Source organism: Nycticebus coucang, chromosome 14 (assembly GCF_027406575.1).
Source record: "Nycticebus coucang isolate mNycCou1 chromosome 14, mNycCou1.pri, whole genome shotgun sequence".
NCBI classification, from domain to species: Eukaryota; Metazoa; Chordata; class Mammalia; order Primates; family Lorisidae; genus Nycticebus; species Nycticebus coucang.
This window is the reverse complement of record NC_069793.1, coordinates 32,917,438-32,936,031: the sequence shown is the minus strand read 5'-3', so window position 1 is coordinate 32,936,031 and position 18,594 is coordinate 32,917,438.

Sequence of the window (18,594 nt, the reverse complement as noted above, 5' to 3'; positions counted from 1 at the left end):
GCTGTTTTGATCACTATCAATTTATAGTATAGTCTGAGGTCTGGTAGTGTGATTCCTCCTGCTTTTTTTTTATTTCCAAGTAATGTCTTGGCTATTTGAGGTTTTTTCTGATTCCATATAAAATGAAGTATTATTTTCTCAAGATCTTTAAAGTATGACAGTGGAGCTTTAATAGGGATTGCATTAAAATTGTATATTGCTTTGGGGAGTGTGGACACTTTAACAATGTTGATTCTTCCCAGCCATGAGCCTGGTATGTTTTTCCATTTGTTAACATTTTCAGCTATTTCTTTTCTTAGAGTTTCATACTTCTCTTAATAGAGATCTTTCATGTCCTTTGTTAGATAAACTCCCAAATATTTCATCTTCTTTGTGAATTGGAATAGAGTCCTTAACTGTTTTTTCAGCTGGACTATTGTTGGTATATATAAAGGCTACCGATTTATGAATGTTGATTTTGTAACCTGAGATGCTGCTGTATTCCTTGATCACGTCTAAGAGTTTTGTCATAGAATCCCTGGTGTTTTTTATGATATACAATCATATCATCTGCAAAAAGTGAAAGTTTGATCTCTTTTGATTCTATATGGATATCCTTGATCACCTTTTCTTCCCTAATTGCCGTGGCTAAAACTTCCATTACAATGTTAAAGAGCAGTGGAGACAATGGGCAGCCTTGTCTGGTTCCTGATCTGAGTGGAAATGATTTCAATTTAACTCCCTTCAATATGATATTGGCTGTGGGTTTGCTATAGATGGCCTCTATCAGTTTAAGAAATGTCCCTTCTATACCAATTTTCTTAAGTGTTCTGATCATAAAGGGATGTTGGATATTATCCAAACTTTTTCTGCATTAATTGAGAGAATCATATGGTCTTTGTTTTTTAATTTGTTTATGTGCTGAATTATACTTATAGATTTACGTATATTGAACCAGCCTTGAGACCCTGGGATAAAACCGACTTGGTCACGATGTATAATTTGTTTGATGTGTTGCTGGATTCTGTTTGTTAGGATCTTGTTGAATATTTTTGCATCTGTATTCATTAGTGATATTGGTCTATAATTTTCTTTTCTTGTTCGGTCTTTTCCTGGGTTGGGGATCAGGGTGATGTTTGCTTCATAGAACATGTTGGGTAGTCTTCCTTCTTTTTCTACATTTTGGAACAGGTTGAGTAATATAGGTACTAGTTCCTCTTGAAAGGTTTGGTAGAATTCTAACGTGAAGCCATCTGGTCCTGGGCTTTTCTTTTTAGGGAGATTTTGTATGGTTTATGCTATTTCACAACTTCATATTGGCCTGCTCAACATTTCCACTTGATTCTGGCTAAGTCTTGGAAGGTGACGTGCTTCCAAGTATTGGTCAATTTCCTTTAGATTTTCATATTTCTGAGAATAAAGTTTCTTATAATATTCATTAAGAATTTTTTGAATTTCTGAGGAGTCTGTGTTATTTCGTCATGTCGTTTCTGATTGATGAGATTAGAGATTTTACTCTTTTTTTTTTTTTAGAGACAGAGTCTCACTTTATGGCCCTTGGTGGAGTGCCATGGCATCACACAGCTCACAGCAACCTCCAGCTCCTGGGCTTAAGCGATTCTCCTGCCTCAGCCTCCCGAGTAGCTGCGACTACATGCGCCCACCACAACGCCCAGCTATTTTTTGGTTGCAGTTCAGCCAGGGCCGGATTTGAACCTGCCACCCTCGGTATATAGGGCTGGCGCCTTACCGACTGAGCCACAGGAGCTGCCCAGAGATTTTACTCTTTTTTTCCTGGTTAGATTAGCCAAAGGTTTATCTATTTTATTGACCTTTTCAAAAAACCAACTTTCTGATTTATTGATCTGTTGTATAATTCTTTTGTTTTCAATTTCATTTAATTCTGCTCTAATTTTGGTTATTTCTTTTCTTCTACTGGGTTTGGGGTTGGAATGTTCTTCCTTTTCCAGTTGCTTGAGATGTTCCATTAAGTTGTTAATTTCCTCTCTTTCTGTTCTCTTGAGGAAGGTTAGCAGTGCTATAAATTTCCCTCTTAGGACTGCCTTTGCGGTATCCGAGAGGTTCTGATAATTCATGTCTTCATTGTCATTTTGTTCCAAAAATTTGGCAGTTATCTTCTTAATCTCATCTCTGACCCAGCTATCATTCAGCATAAGGTTATTTAACTTCCATGTTTTTGTATGAGTATGCAGATTCCTGTTGTTACTGAGTTCAACTTTTATTCCATGGTGGTCCGAGAAGATGCAAGGAATAATTTCTATTCCTTTAAATTTACTGAGGTTAGACTTGTGACCTAAGATGTGATTGATTTTGGAGTATGTCCTGTGGGCTTATGAGAAGTATGTGTATTCAGTTTTGTTGGGATAAAATGTTCTGTAGATGTCTGCTAAATCCAAATGTTGGATGGTTAGGTTTAAATCCAAAATTTGTTTGCTCAGCTTCTTATTGGAGGATCTATCCAACACTGCCAAAGGACTATTATAGAGCTGGGGGGAATCAAGTTGCTCATGTTTGTTAGAGTTTCTCTTATAAATTGAGGTGCATTCTGGTTGGGTGTATAAATATTAATAATTGAAATCTGATCATATTGAGTATTACCCTTAACAAATATGAAGTGACCATTCTTATCCTTCCTTACTTTTGTTGGTTTAAAGCCTATTGTGTCTGCAAATAGAATTGCAACACCTGCTTTTTTCTGATTACCATTTGCCTGAAATATGGACGACCATCCTTTCACCTTGAGTCTATCTTTATCTTTTAAGGTAAGATGTGACTCTTGTATGCACAAAATATCTGGCCTGAGTTTTTGTATCCAGTCAGCTAAACTGTACCTCTTTAGAGGACAGTTTAAGCCGTTCACATTAATGGAGAATATTGATAAGTCTGGTAAAATTTTGGTTATTGAGTTTTTCGAAAGTCCAGTGGACATTTTTAATCCTTTCGCCGCTGTGGAAATTGGAGTTTGATCAAAAGTTTCTGAGTGAGGTTACTTTTGTGGTAGAGGATTGGCCTGGTCATTATGGAGGATAGGTCTGAGAAGATCCTGAAGAGCTGGTTTGGTTATGGCAAATTTCTTCAAAATATGAATGTCATTAAAGTATTTCATTTCTCATCATAAATGAAACTCAGTTTAGTAGGATACCGTATTCAGGGTTGAAAGTTATTTTGCTGTAGGAGATTAAAAGTTGATGACCACCCTCTTCTGGCTTGAAAAGTTTCAGCAGAGAGATCTGCAGTCATTCTAATATTCTTCCCTTTGTAGGTAATGTATTTCTTGTGTCTGGCTGCTTTGAGAATTTTTTCCTTCATATTAACATTAGTGAAGTTAATTATGATATGCCTGGGGGATGTCTTATTTGGACTGGGGTTCTGAAACTATCTGCTGTGTGAATTTCAGAATCTCTTGGCATATCTGGAAAATTCTCTTTCATAATTTCATGGAGAAGGGCCTCTGTACCTTGCGAGGCCACTTCATCACTTTCAGGGATTCCGATGAGGTGGATATTAGCCTTCTTTGAATTATCCCAGAGCTCTCTGAGAGAATGATCCGTTTTTGCTCTCCATTTCTTTTCCTCTTTGAGAGTTTGGGAGCATTCAAAGGCTTTGTCTTCAATGTCAGAAATCCTTTCTTCTGCTTGCTCCACTCTGTTACTGAGGGATTGTACTGCATTTTTTCAGATCTTTGAGGGCTGCAATTTCTTGCTTCAGTGCATGAAAATTTTTGGCCAGGGCACCACCTGAACAGTCCTCGGGTGATTGGCTCAGTTCAAAAGGTCCAAATCAATTGTCTCAGTCAGCACCTGTCTCAGGTGGGAGAGTTTAAAAGGTCTCTGGCAACTGGATCACAGGGGTCTGGTGACAACTCAGATATGACTTTCTCCAGTGCTCCGTGAAGTCAGGAGGACCCACCCAGCAAATAGATTAGTCTGGGAAGGTTGATGCCTCCTTCCCCACCTTGCACCTCTGTCACATCCAGTCACTGCTAGCCCCACAGGGCTATGACCCAGTTGCCTCTAGTGAACAGATACTCCAGGGGTTTGCACCTGCCTGAATCACAAGGAAATCTATATCTGCTTAGCTAGGACGCTGCACTCTGCCTCTATACAGCAGGGGGAGGTGAGGCCTGACAACCTCAGGTGCTTGATGGAGGCTGGGGGGTGTTCACTCAATTCCAGCCCCTCCCCTTATTGATGTTACTGACAGAACAGAACAGAACGAACTTTGTGGGAATTTGTTTCTGTCCCTGCTAAATTCCCCTGCAGAACAGAAGCTGTTTTGAGTTCCCAGAGCCTGTGCCTCAGGCCCAGTCTTTGGTCCTGCAGGTTTGTATTTGGTTAGCTGTCAGTTCTAGCCTCCTGCCTTCCTTTGTCTACAGGCTGGCGACCCCTGAGGGCCGGGTGCATCTTAGGCTCAGTAAAGCAGTCCTCTGGGTCAGCCCCACCCTGGGAACTTTCCGGCTCTGCATGTGCGTTTTCTAGTCCCCATGCTCCACCAAAGCCAGTACCGCCTCAGGCAAACCCTTTACTCGTAGGCCTGTGTTTCCATCCCAGATCTGTTCCATGGTGGTTGCCACCTGAGAAGTGCCCATCCTCCTCTGGTTGTCCAGGGAGACAGGGGGTGTGGCTTCAGAATATCCGGGAGTGAGCCCTATTGTTGCCAAAAATGGCTGCTGCTCTGAGCCTTGGGGCACCGCCACTCTGGTGTGGTTCCCTCTCAGCCAACCATCCTCTCCTCACTCCCATGCTACAGAATCATCACTGACCAGCTATAGTCTAGCCCTGTCCACACCCTCGAGAAATCACCCAAGAATCTGGACTCCTGGGGGACAGGCCTCCAGACCTCAGAGTGAGAGTGAAGGGGAGTGCTGGGAGGTCAGAATTGCAGGTAGAGAATATATACAGTTTTATACAGTTTTATGCCTGGTAGGAGAATGCCTTGGCACCCTAGTAGGGGAGGTAGGTCCAGTTTTTAGAGGATCGTTCCCGTGGAGTATAGTGGGAGGACTGTTGAACTCTTCTCATTTGTTTGTGGAGCACTCTGAGCAGTTCACATGGGGGAGGGGACTCCCATCCACTTGGTGATGGATTTTGTATCTTTTGTTTGTATCCTTTGGGTCGCAGCTTGCCTCAGTGGGGCTGGTTCTTCAACCTTCTCTCTTGGTGCAGCTCTAATCCACCAGGTTACTTGCTAAATTTCTGTCCTTTTTTTTTTTTTTTTTTTTTTGTAGAGACAGAGTCTCACTGTACCACCCTGGGGTAGAGTGCCGTGGTGTCACACGGCTCACAGCAACCTCTAACTCTTGGGCTTACGCGATTCTCTTGCCTCAGCCTCCCGAGCAGCTGGGACTACAGGTACCCACCACAATGCCCAGCTATTTTTTTGTTGCAGTTTGGCAGGGGCTGGGTTTGAACCCGCCACCCTCAACATATGGGGCCAGCGCCCTACTCACTGAGCCACAGGTGCCGCCCTAAATTTCTGTCCTTTAACTCTCCTTATGGACAGGAGCCTTTGTGGAAAGCGGGCTTCAGTCAGCCATCTTGTCTCTGCCCCCAGCAGCATCGATTTTAATATGGACATAAAAACCCTCTGAATGTCCCATTCAGAATGAGTTTTTTAAAGTTATTACTAGAAATTTTCCAAATAATGCAAATTTCTTAAGGTGATACAGGTATTTGATTTTGAAAAAGAAACAGGTTAGTTGCAATTTTTCTACCAACAATAGACTCTCCTACTGATTACATGGCTGTCTTGCTGTCCCACATCCTTATTTTTTCTTGTTCCTGTTGTTTTTCCCTCCTCTATCTCTAGCATCTCAGACAAAGTAGAGACTGCTAATTATTTCACAACATCCTCTTCTTCCTTCATGAGAACTCTCAAGTTTGTCTCAGGATAAATGTGTAGCTGCTCAGCTGAAAACTGCAATTCCCGCCTCCCTTGCAGCTAGTGTGATCATGTGACTCTTTTCTTCCTAGTGGTGTGTGCAAAAAACTGATATGAGCAACTTATGAAAGTGCAATTAAAGAGACAAAACATGTCCTACTCTCCACTTCCACCTTACCTCTATTTGGCACATGGCTATAATGGCAAAAGTCAGAACAGCAATTTTGGGCCATGAGATGAAAGCCTTATAATAAGCCATGTATTACTGTTGAGGAGATGAAAGAATTATGAGCCACGTTTTGAGCAAAGGAACAGAATAGAAGGAACCTGGTCCCTCCTATTCTGTTGTGATATTACTTAGCCAGAATTAACTCTGGGTTCTCCACCTGAACTTTAAGGGAGAGAGAAATAAATTTCAATATTATTTAAGCCACTATATTTAGTAATCTCTACTTTACCATGTATTATAATGTAGGTGATAGATGAATTTTCAAAGCCAGATGTAGGTGACACTCAGGATAGAAAATTAATAAGCAACAGACTGAAAATTAACAGAGAAATTAACCCATTAATGACTTATTCTGGTCAAAGAAAAATTAGAGAATAGCATGTCTCATTGGTAGTGTCCACCCACCACCCACACTGAATGTGGAATGGAGAGGTTTCAATGGAATGAAAGCCAAAGAGTCAGGTCTATTTATCAGCTCTAGGGCTTTGGGTAGTTATTGGCACCCATTATCATTTTCTTCTTCTATTACAGGGATGTGATAACTTTTGCCTAGAGATTTTCAGAATCAAGAAGACCATATGTTTAAAGAGAAGCATGGTTAAAAAAATAATAAAAAAAAAACAAAAGAGAAAAGCATGGTATTTATAAAAAGAGCCAGAAGGTCTGGATTTGAGTGCCCTCTGCCATCAATGTGCTGGCTTGCCTCAGGCAAGTCAGTGCACTTCTCTGGGTCTGTTGCCTCATCTGTCAAGTGAGGAATTTTAGACTAGATGACTTCTGAGGCATTTCCCTGCCTAGACAGTGTAAGGTTCAGCATGTCAAGCTGTAATACCCCATTTCCCCGAAAATAAAGCATCCTCCGAAAATAAGACCTACTTACAGGAAAGATAAGACATCCCCTGAAAATAAGACCTAGCACATCTTTGGGAGCACACCTTATTTTCGGGGAAACAGGGTATTATGACTGGAAAGTCAAATTTTACAGCTGATTATGTGAACCACTTTCCAAACTGGTGTCAGTAAGGTCATGATGGCAGCTTGAAGTAGGCCGTGGTAGGAGTATTTACACCACAGAAATCAGCAAATGCTATAAAACAGGGTTCACGCCTATCCCCTACAGAGAGGTAGTTGCTATAAACATTTGCTACCATACCACTTTCCACAAGGAAAGAAAAATCAAGTCTCTGTGTGCCTTGGTGCTCAAGCAGCAAATATAACTAGTAAAGCTTAAGAAGAGAAGGTACAAGTCTCTGCTTACAATGTACAGAGGGCTGAACAGGAAGAATTAGAAGTTATTCTACCCCTGGATCACAGGTGTCCTGGCCCAGTGCTGGGTTATAGTAAATGGGCCCCTTGTGGCATGAAGGAATTAGTGCCTCTCCCCCAGCGACCAACTTCCCTGGCTTTGCTGTGCTGTTGCTACCTCTTGCGTGCCATTTTGTAATTTAATTAAAACTACATGTTTGAGATAATGTGCTGGTGGTTCCTGTGGCCCCACCCTGGGTAAAAGTTGGGCCCTTGAGAGCAGAAGAAAAACTTCCAACGTACCAAGTGATCAGGAGCAGTTGTTAAATTATTCCCGTGAACCCAGTAAGTGGTTGCCTAAGGCCCAACTCATCTGGCCAAGTGGAACGTGTTCTTGGAAAATGTCTGGAGACTCTATATCGAGAGATTGCCCACCTTCTCATTCTCACTGTGTACAGTGTCTTCTCCAAAGTGGGTTTTGAGGAACAGCAGTGCCTTGGTATGTGCATAGTTAAATAAGTTTGGGAGACGCTGGATTTTGCAAAAGTAAGCAGGTTCTTTATGGCAGTACTTCTCAGAGACTTCAAAGCCACGCACGTTTCTGAAACTGCCTGTGGTAATGGATCAGAGTTTTAAATTTCCAATCAATATATGTTTGGAAAACAATATGTCCTATTGCCCATAACTAATAGCAGCTCAGGATTTGTGCAACTTATTCTGCAAGTGTTCACACTGAACCTGGTCAAACTCTTAACGATGAGTTCATAGATCATGCAGCTGATGTCCTGGCAATACCCAATTATCATAAAAGTTCTAGCTGCTTACTCTCAGGGTTTGCAATCTTGCCACGTGGTGGTCCAGTAGCAAACAGTCTGTGACACAGTGTGGAGGCCTTACTTTGAGTAGTTCTGAGCTGCTCTCCTTCTCTGTTTCTACCCCATTAAATCCTCCTCCCTCCCACTAGTAGCATGTCCAGATGCACCAGAAAGCACAACTCTTTCAGGGCCAAATGTCTGCCCCCCTACTTGGGGACATTTCTTCATCTAATCCAGTGCAGCAAGAGTTGGGTCTCCAGAGTCCAGAAAGGACTCTAACACAAAATGCCAGCTTTCCTGGGAAAGCATACCACCTTTGAAGAGGGGCAAATAAAAACAAGACGAGTCCCCAAGTGTAAAGGAAAACAGGGATAACTTGGGCCTCCTTTCTGTCCTCCACAGACTCGAAAATGCAGAAAAGGTACAGCAGACTTCAAGCTTAACTTCTATTGTTATCAGTGCTGAGACTGGAACTTCTCCAGAAGCATCCGAGACTGTCTCAGGGGAGAAATTTGCCCACTCCCATCTGAGACCAAAGTGTCGTGTGTGTCTGTGAGGCTTGGGCAGCCTTTGGCCAGTGTGGAGGCAGCAGGGCCCAGATCCAGATCCTGGCTCCAGCGTTATTTCTCCCCAGCTTGACAGGTGGGTACCTGTGCAAGACGGGAGCCCCTTCCTCCCCTCCCTGTGCTGATGCTCCTCAGGCACCCACCCTGGAAGTCAAGTGTAAACAGAAGGCTTCATCTTCCAGGTCAGGCTGCTGTCAGGGATTCCCCCTTCTCTGGGAAATGCTCACTGTCCCTGCCAACTCTTTATTCTGTACCTGTCAGAGCCGGCTCTCTCCAATCTCTCTGTGGACAAATTCCCTCCTCAGCGAACAGTGTCAGTGACCCGAGAAGTCCCTGGCATCAGGCTGCCTCTCTCTTTCTGAGTAGAGACATTTTCGGCTATTTATCCTCTTCCCTTCACCAGTCTATTCTTTAATTTTTTAATTCTTTTTTTTATTAAATCATAACTGTGAAAATAAAATAAAATAAATCATAACTGTGTACATTAATGCATTTATGGGGTACAATGTGCTGATTTGATATACAATGTGGAAAGCTTACACCAAACTTGGTAACTGCATTATGCACATTAGATGAGGTCCCATGAAATGCCCTCCCTCCTCCTGGACTCTCCCCCCATCCTTCCTCCTTCATCCTGGACTATAGTTTTGTTTCGTCATTTGTATGAATGTGTAGGTGATTCTGTATTGGTTTCATAATAGTATTCAGTATATTGGGTACTTTTTCTTCCATTCTTGAGATACTTTACTAAAAAGAATGTGTTCCGGCTCCATACATGTAAACATAAAAGATGTAAAGTCTCTATCTTTTTTATGGCTGCATAATATTCCATGGTGTACGTGTACCACAATTTGTTAATTGGTTCATGGGTCGCTGGGCATTTGGGCTGCTTCCATGACTTGTCTATTATGAATTGGGCTGCAATAAACATTCTGGTACAAATGTCTTTGTTGTAAAATAATTTTTTATCATCTGGTTATATACCCAGTAGAGGAATTGCAGGATCAAAAGACAGGTCTACTTTTAGTTCCTTGAGTACTCTCCAAACTTCTTTCCAAAAAAGATGTATTAATGTGAGGAACTCCTTACTCGTGGGTGGGCCCAGGTGGAGGTTATGGAGAAGGGGATGCTATGGAAGGATTCTGTCAGGTAGAGGATGCCAGAGTCACCCCAAGTCCGTGTCTCTCAGTAAATTCATTCCTCCTACCATGACCCCAGAAGCGGTCCAGATGGAGCAGGACCCGGGAAGGCTGGGTAGTAGATAGAGCTGGGGTTGGGGATCTCCCTCACATCCAGTGAGGACGTCCAGCCAGTGTGTGAAGAGAGGAGAGGGTGGTTATCGTGTAGAAATAAGGGGGAAGTACTGAGGCAGGAGTTGAGAGGGTTTGGGAAAACACCCGCAGCTGGTGAGAGGGAGGAGCAAGTGGAGTTAGGAAAGGAATCTGGAAGAGAGAAGTTAGAGGAGTGAGAAGGGAAGTTGGAGGATGTAGCACTCAGCAAGCCAGGGAGGAGAGAACTGACAGCGTCATGTTGCTGAGAGGGACAGGAGGCTAAAGGCTGAGGTCAGAAGACAGTGGGTGACCAGGCACCTCCTGAGCAGGAGGCCAGGAGTGGCTGTACACCCTGCACACCTCTGGGGAGCCATCCACTCCTCGTCTGCAGAAATGGTGGGCCCTAGAGTCACGTAGTGCATCCCCGGTGTGACTCTCGGGACAGCCCTGCTCATGAGAATCTTGTCAGCTGGAGGGTGAAGGCAGAAGCCCCAGCATGAGCTGCTGAGGCCAAGCTGGAGCCATTGAGAGTGACCCACAGAAGGAGTTTGGATGCAGAAGAAAGAAAAAATGGCAGCTGGACAGAGTATCTGGCTTGAGGGAAAACAACATTATTTTATATTTGAATTATATAGCTAGGGCTTAGAAATCTGAGCATGATTCAGGCAAAGGGGGGAAAAACAGCAAAGAAGGAGAGGTAACAGGGGAGGGAGAGGGGAGAGAAGGAGAGGAATCTATTCATTTGGAAACCAACATTCATGGCCGGCCTCCCAAGCGTCTTTTCATCATGTGAGGATCACAGGTGTGGACAGGGAATAGCTCCAGTCCTCGTGGAACTTACATTGAGTGACAAGAGAGGGAATGAGTGGGGCGATGGGGTTGGATTTGGGGGTCAGAGTAGGCTTCTCAGAGGAGGTGACCTTTTAGCAGAGACCCAACACGATGAGAAGACACCCACTTTGTGCAGAAAAGGAAGAAGCGTGTGTCTGGCAGAGAGAAGGGCCAGGGCAGGGGTTCCCAGGGGGAATGATCTCCTGTGTTTGGGCGACAGAGAAGGCCAGTGTGGCTGAGGCCTTGAGGCGGAGGTGAGACTGGGCCAGGTAGGACCTCCCAGGCTGTGGGCAGAGATAGCACAGTGGCATGAGCAGGTGATGTATCCTCCTCCCTAGCCTGGGAGCCTCCTGAAGGCTTAGTCATCTTCCTAGCCTGGTCCAGGGCAACATAGCTGTGTCTTAATAAAAGTCTTCCAGGTTGGCTATCAGGAACATGCCCTGAGTCAAGAAGAGTTCAAATTCACAGCTTTTTAAGATTTTGACAGAGTCAGGCCCAGTTGCCAGGCAATATCAAAGGTCCTCACCAATACCGTGTATGTGGTGGAGGGCACTGAGGCCTTTGATAGTCCTGAGTCACCTCACCTACATAGACACCTACTGTGCTAAACTTTCCAGGTAGACAGAGTTAACTCTGATATCCTCCTGCCTTTGTTTCTGAATCCCTACTTTTTTTTGTGTGTGTGTGTGTGGTACCCTTTCTTTATCTGAACTGCTCTGATGCTAACTCTTGCTGCTCAAGCTTCTTCTTGGGGTTCCCCCTTAGCTTAGCTCAAAAATCACATCCCTTCTCTTTTAGCCTTTCCCCCATCCCCATAAAAATATCTGTCTCCTTAATGCTGATATTAGCAAGAAAGCAATCTGATTGAAAAAAAAATCATACTAAAGTGTTATTGACTGATATCACCGTTACACTCATAGGGGTATCTGATTGTTTACAAAGGAAGGATATGCTCCCAAATTAGGGCATTTAGTCAAAACATTGAGGACACATGGTTGCCAGGGGATGATTTTTAGAAAGATGAGAGAAAGATTTAGGAGTGAGGAGCCTTCTCAGATCCCCTAACGCCTTGTTATATGGATGCTTGCTCATGCCTAAGCCTGGCTTTGTTTTTAGATATAAAAGGACAGAAAAGACAATCCTCCATGTTCACACATCAAGATTGAAGTAGCTTTGTGGTCTGAGTAGTAAGTAACAAGCACAGTTTGATTCTCGGGCCAGCCCCAATCCAAAACCAGCTTCTCTGATTGCACTTAAAAACAATAGCAAAAAAGCATGAAGAAACATATGTCGGACACTTCCTATGTATGTATGTTACCTTGTTTACTCTTCACTACAGCCTAGGATATAGATGCCAGTATTGTGCCATGTTCCAGATGAAACTAGGTTCAGAAATACTTAGTGACTTTCTCAGGGTCACACAGATAAGGTTAGAGAGCTTGGATTCAAGCTGATTCAGGCTGGTCTGCTGAAGCTCTCTCCCTCCTCTTTTGCCTCAGGATGAAAACTCTGTCCTGAGGTGGTGGTGGTTTTCCTGGCCAGGGCATTCAGAGAGCTGGTTACAGCTCTTCCATTTACCAGGTCGGGATTCACCTCCCCTCTCTCGGGCCTCAATCTGGAAAACCGGCAGACTAAATCTTTCTAGGGCCCCCTCTTGCCCTGAGTGTTACCATGCTGGGTGATTCTTCCTCTGCTAGTACAGGGCTCATTGAATGTGCAAGTGTCAAAATGTCAGCAATGCCATGAGTCCTTGGTTCCTTGGTGAGAAGCCTCTTGAAGGGTGGCAAAGTGTGGACAACTTTGGAGCTGCATAGGACAAGTCCTCAGAGACCTGGAGAGATGGGGTACACTGGGGATCATCCAGCTAGTCCTGGAATTTCCTGGAGAATGGTCAGTCCATGCAACTCCTTGTCAACAAGGCCCGAGCCTGTGGCCCAGGGAGCACCAGCCTTCACAAGGTGGATGAGAATTTTGGTGTGTTTTTCCTCTCGCCTTTTGAAAGCCAAGAGGTCAGCTTGAGTGTAACTCTGACAGATGAAATCTGCTCCTTGTTTGGAAACACCCTTTTCAAATCCAGCCTGAGATGGGATTAAGAGAGCAGCTTTGGCTCGTTTTCAGGACTGTCATCTGATGAACATCTCCGAGCTCATTTGAAGGAAGTGACAGAAGAGAGTGAGATTTCAAATCAGGGAAATTGGCGACAGGCTCCACTTGCATTGGCCTCCCCACCTCCAACCTGCAGTTTGCAGAAGACAAAAGCTCCAGAGTAGGAAAGCGACACAGCGCCACCTCCCGGCAGCTGCCGGGCTGGCCGAAGCCTCTGGCTGAAACCAGGTCTCCCCTGCCTCAGGGCCTGCCAGGTGGGAAGAGACATCCTGTCCCTCAGCTCCCAGGAGGTGAAAACAGGTGGGTTCCGCGAGCTACCTGTGCTCAGTTCACACAGGATATATAAGTGTGTAGTTACGTGTCTTGCACACACACACACACGCACATAGAAAGCCAAGTTGAACACTGAGTAGGTTTATTTTTTCTTATGAGGGTCAACTCCCTCCTCCACCTACTTTTAGACACTTTTAAAAGTTACAACCAATGATTAGGATATAGACGAGCCAAATTGCCTGAGTTCAAACCTCAGCTTTTCACTTAATAGCTGTGCAATCTTGGACAAGTTACTTAACTTCTCTGTGCTTCTGTTTCCTCTTTTATAAAATAAGGACAATGAAGGTATCAACCTCAGAGGGCCATTGCAAGAACTGAGTTGATATCCATAAGTGTTTAGCACCATGGATGGCCCACAATAAGCTCTCAACATAGTGTATTAGCTATTATTGTCATTCAATTAAACACAGCTCACACACACACACATTTCTTCTTCTTTACACCCATCCATTAGGCTGATTTCTAACTTCTTGTTGGCTGCGAGGTGTCATGCAGATATTTCCAATTCATGGAAGTTAATGCTAAATTCACAATTTTGCTGAAATAATTGACCTACCCAAATTCACACTCTAAATTTTAAACAGACTAGTTGACAGATTTTGAGAAATAGTCATCCTCAGGGAACTCCCATGTCCTTTTTTTTTTTTTTTTAAAGCAGCCTGGCTGTGCAGCTGGGCCGTTAATGCTTTAGAATAAACCCAGGAGCTTGCTGGGTCTGTGCGTGACGCATGCAGTACCCTCTCTTTCAGATGTTGGACTGAGTTTCATCTTATTGGGGGATTTTAGTTCTGGACTTCCTTACACTTGTGTGCAGTGCAATCTGGATGCTGATGAATAAGAATCTTTCTGCCACATTTGAATCAGGAAGGTCTCTGGGATGGTGAGCTGTCTTGGGACCAGATTTGGGATTCTGACGGAAAGTTCTCCCAATCTAGAGAAAAGATGGTGAAGCGACAGGCTGCCAAGGTCAGAGGCTGGCCTTTCCCAAAGTCAACCATAAATCAAAGCCTCCAAGGTTACCACGTGTCACAGACACCAGCTCTGGAGTATCCAGGGGGGATGCAGGGTTGGATGACAGGAGATCACCTCTTCCCCAGCCCGTCTGCTGCCAGGGAACACCAGCATGTGGGCTGTTCATTGCCACTGAGGAAGTTTTCCTGCTGTTTAATGAGGTTTAACTTTCCCAGTAAAGGAGGGCCTGGCCCAAACATCTGTTTCATCAAAGGGGTCGGAGTCTTGGAGACACAAAAGCGTCTCTCAGTGCCTCTGTTCTCTGGCCTTTATCACTCCCAGAATTCATCCCATTAATGTGGTGAAACAGCCATGACTTTGGCATCAAAAACACATCTGGGGAGCACAGCCAGGTTTCAAGGCGAGGAGGGAAGGAGAGAAAGGGAGAGCCCTTTGAACCCGCTCAGACTTGGCATTTGGCTTCCTCTCATGGGCAAGACTTATCCATGACTCATCTGTTTTAGAATGTTTTGTTAGCCAATCTCTGATTTTCTTTAAACCTCTCAAGTCTCAAGAAAATAGCCCTAAGGGAACTTGGAAAAGAGTTGCAATGTCTCAGGCCTAATAAATAATCCCTTACAGGGGACAGCGAGCGACCAGAAGAGCAAATTCCAAACCAGGAATCTTCGTGCTGGTGGCAGACTACCTGGGAGTCATGAGATTTTTGCAGAAAACCATGAAACAGTAATGCTTTAAGTTTAAAGGATTGAATATATGATTTAAAGCTACATTTGGCACATAGACACTCAAACAACACAGCCAAGTAACAAAAGTTTTAGAAAAATTTATCAGAGAAGAAATAAATCTGAGAAATGCCTTTTTGCTGAAATTATTATTTAAAAATATATTTTTTAATTGGGGAAAGACTGCTTCTGCTGATTTTAGTGGCAGATGTGTTGTGTGACACAGCTAGCACAGGGAGTCCTGGTGTCTGCAGCAGTGTAGTTTAAGAGCAAGTGTGCTAGGCCAAGGTTTTCCACCTTCTCCAGGTGTGACAACACACCTGAACAATGGCACGAGGATGCCCAAAACACTCCCATGCGTGATGACAGGATCAAATCCTGGCTCCATCACCCACTAGTTGCATCATCTTGGGAAGTAAACCAGGGATATTAACAGCATCTACTTTGTAGATTTAGAGGGGGTAAATGGGCAAATGCCACTGGGTAAGCACTGTAGATGGTGTTGAACACAAAGTAAGCACCCAATTAAAAAGAAAAATAGCAGTCATGATTTATGCATGATTTTTCAGCCCCAGCTATAACCTCACCCCTTTCCCACTCAGAAAAGCGATTCACAAAGTAACATTGCTGTAGGGATATGCTGAATCTGCTCAAAAATTCTTTAAAACTCATTTGCACATAGATTTAGTCATTGTCAGTGAGAAATTATTTGTGAATAACTTCATCATGGATATTGATCAGAATAGGTGGGTGCTGTTCTGTTCTCCAAGCTGCATGGAGTTAAGCTGCATTAGTTTCCTGTGGCCGCTGTAACAAGATACCACAAACTTAGTGCCTTAAACAAATGCAAATTTATGACCTTACCACCGTGTAAAGCACAAATGGATCTCAATGGGCTAAAATCAAAATGCAGGGCTCTGTTGTTCTGGAGGTGCTAGGGTAGAAGAGTTTTCTTTCCTTTTCCAGATTTTAAAGGATGCCTCAGTCCTTGGCTTAGGGCCACCTGCCATGTTCTGAACCAGCATTGGTAGTTGAGTCTTTCTCACAGTGCCATCTCTCTGGCTCTGACTCTTTCCCTCTTTCTTGTTCATGGTTCCTTGTGACTACCCTGGGCTCAGTCCAGTAATTCAGGTAATTAGCAATGTTCATTTCCACTTGCTGTATCATGTAACATCCTCATAGGTTCTGAGAATTAGGATGTAGGCATCTTTGGAGAGGAGAATTATTTTGGCTACCACCTGGGCTAACCTTGAATCTGCCAAAATTATTTAAAATGTTGTGGTTTTTGTCAGTAAGAAATACACTGAATAATTTCACCATTGATATGGACCAGAAACACTCAAATGCTGGTGGGTACCATACCTTCCTCTAAGCTACAGGAAATGTGAAAAGATAGGACAATATGGTTAGCTTTTCATAAAACTAAATTTACTCTATTTAAAGGACTATTCTCTTGGTATTAAAAGGATGGTAACAAATGATAGTCACCTTTAAAATTTTTTTAATATATTTGTAAAACATAAAAATTGACAATTAAGTCAGTCAAGACCCAAAGGCTTTTTGGTCTCTGGTCTGTGTAATTCAGGGATGGAACTACAGTGTCTTCTAGGAGCTCAGCTTCCAGCCCAGGGCACCCGGAGCCAGGAACTCTCCACTCAGAGCCTACCCCTTCTCTATACTTTCCAGGGTTTAGAGAGTTTGGAGACAAAGGACTGGGGTCTGAACTCTTCCTCTGACGTGGAGCTAATCATCCTTCAGTTTACCCCTCCATAGAATTACCCCTCTCATAGGATTGCAAGGAGAATAAATAGGAGTAGTTGCTTTTATAACTGAAACTTGAACTTCTGGATCTTTCTATAATGTTTTCTGAGTGGGTGACAGAAAGTCAGGGCCTAGAGCAGCGGTTCTCAACCTGTGGGTCGCGACCCACAGGAACTGTATTAAAGGGCCACGGCATTAGGAAGGTTGAGAACCACTGGCCTAGAGGAACAGTTAAGCATTTAGGGAATAGTTGGTCAGAAAGTGTTAAGTACATTCACATTGTTGTGCAACCAAACTCTAGAACATTTTCATCTTGCAAAACTAGACCCTTATATTAATTAAACAAATTTCCATTGCCACTCTTCCCAGGCCCTGGCAACCATCATTATACTTTGTCTCTACGAATTTGATGAACTTAGGTATTTCATATCTGTATGTAAGTAGACTCATACTGTATTGTTTTTGGAGGGACCAGCTTATTTTGCTTAGCATAATGCCCTCAAAGTTCCTCCATGTTGTAGCATATGTCAGAATCCTTTCCTTTTCAATGCTGAATAATAGTCCATTTTATGTAAACAGCACATTTTATTTATCCATTCATCTGGTGGTGAACACTGGGTTGCTTCCACCTTTTGGCTATTGTCAGTGATGCTGCTATGAACATAGGCATACAAATATCTCCTTGAGACTCTGCTTCCAATTCTTTTGGGTATGTGTCCAGAAGTAGAATTGCTGGATCATATGGTAATTATATTTTTAATTTTTCATGGAATCACCATATTGTTTTCCATAATGGCTGCACTATTTTACATTTCTTTTTGCATGTGTGTGTGTTGAAGATGAAGGTTTTTAAATAATGTAATAATTAAAATTTTAACCTTTGGGGAAATTATTTTTTTTTTATAGATAGAAAATGTTTTACATTTCTACCAACAGTGTACAAGGATTCCAAGTTCTCTACATACTTACCAACAACATCTGTTAGTTTTTGTTTTTTTTTTTTTTTTGTAGAGACAGAGTCTCACAGTACCGCCCTCGGGTAGAGTGCCATGGCGTCACACAGCTCACAGCAACCTCTAACTCTTGGGCTTACGCAATTCTCTTGCCTCAGCCTCCCGAGCAGCTGGGACTACAGGTGCCCGCCACAACGCCCGGCTATTTTTCTGTTGCAGTTTGGCCAGGGCTGGGTCCGAACCCGCCACCCTCGGCATATGGGGCCGGCGCCCTACTCACTGAGCCACAGGCGCCGCCCTAGTTTTTGTTTTTTTTGATAGTAGCCATCCGACTGAGTGTGAGGTGGTCCTAATTTTACTTTGATCCGTACAAAAGTAGTATCAGCTCATAAAACAAATATTGAAAAAGTGAAGAAACACAAAAATTGAAACAAAATCCACCCTACTTACCCTGACTTGTTCCTACTTCTAAGAGGTAACTATAATCACACTCCTTTGTGGGTGAATCCAGAAAATCCCATGCAAATATATTCGTGTCATATATCTTTTTTAACATGTAAACTACATTTTATAGTATGGATACCATTCCACACTTGTGAAATTTCACTTAGTCATCTACCTTGGAAGGCTTTTCATGTTAGCCACCTGATTTCTTTTCATGATCATAGAACATCCCATCGTTTAAACAAACTATAATTTAAACAACTTCCTATTGGTGGACCTACTTGATTTTCAGAGTTTTTTATAAATTAAAAAGAAAAAACAGACCAACAATGAGAGACTGTGTGGTGATTACGAGCGCAGACTCTGCTCTAAGCCTGGCTGCTTAGCTTCTAGCTCTCCCATTCGACTGCGCTGGCATGTTGGGTGAGTGATTAATTCTTTCCGTGCCTCAATTTTCTCATCTCCA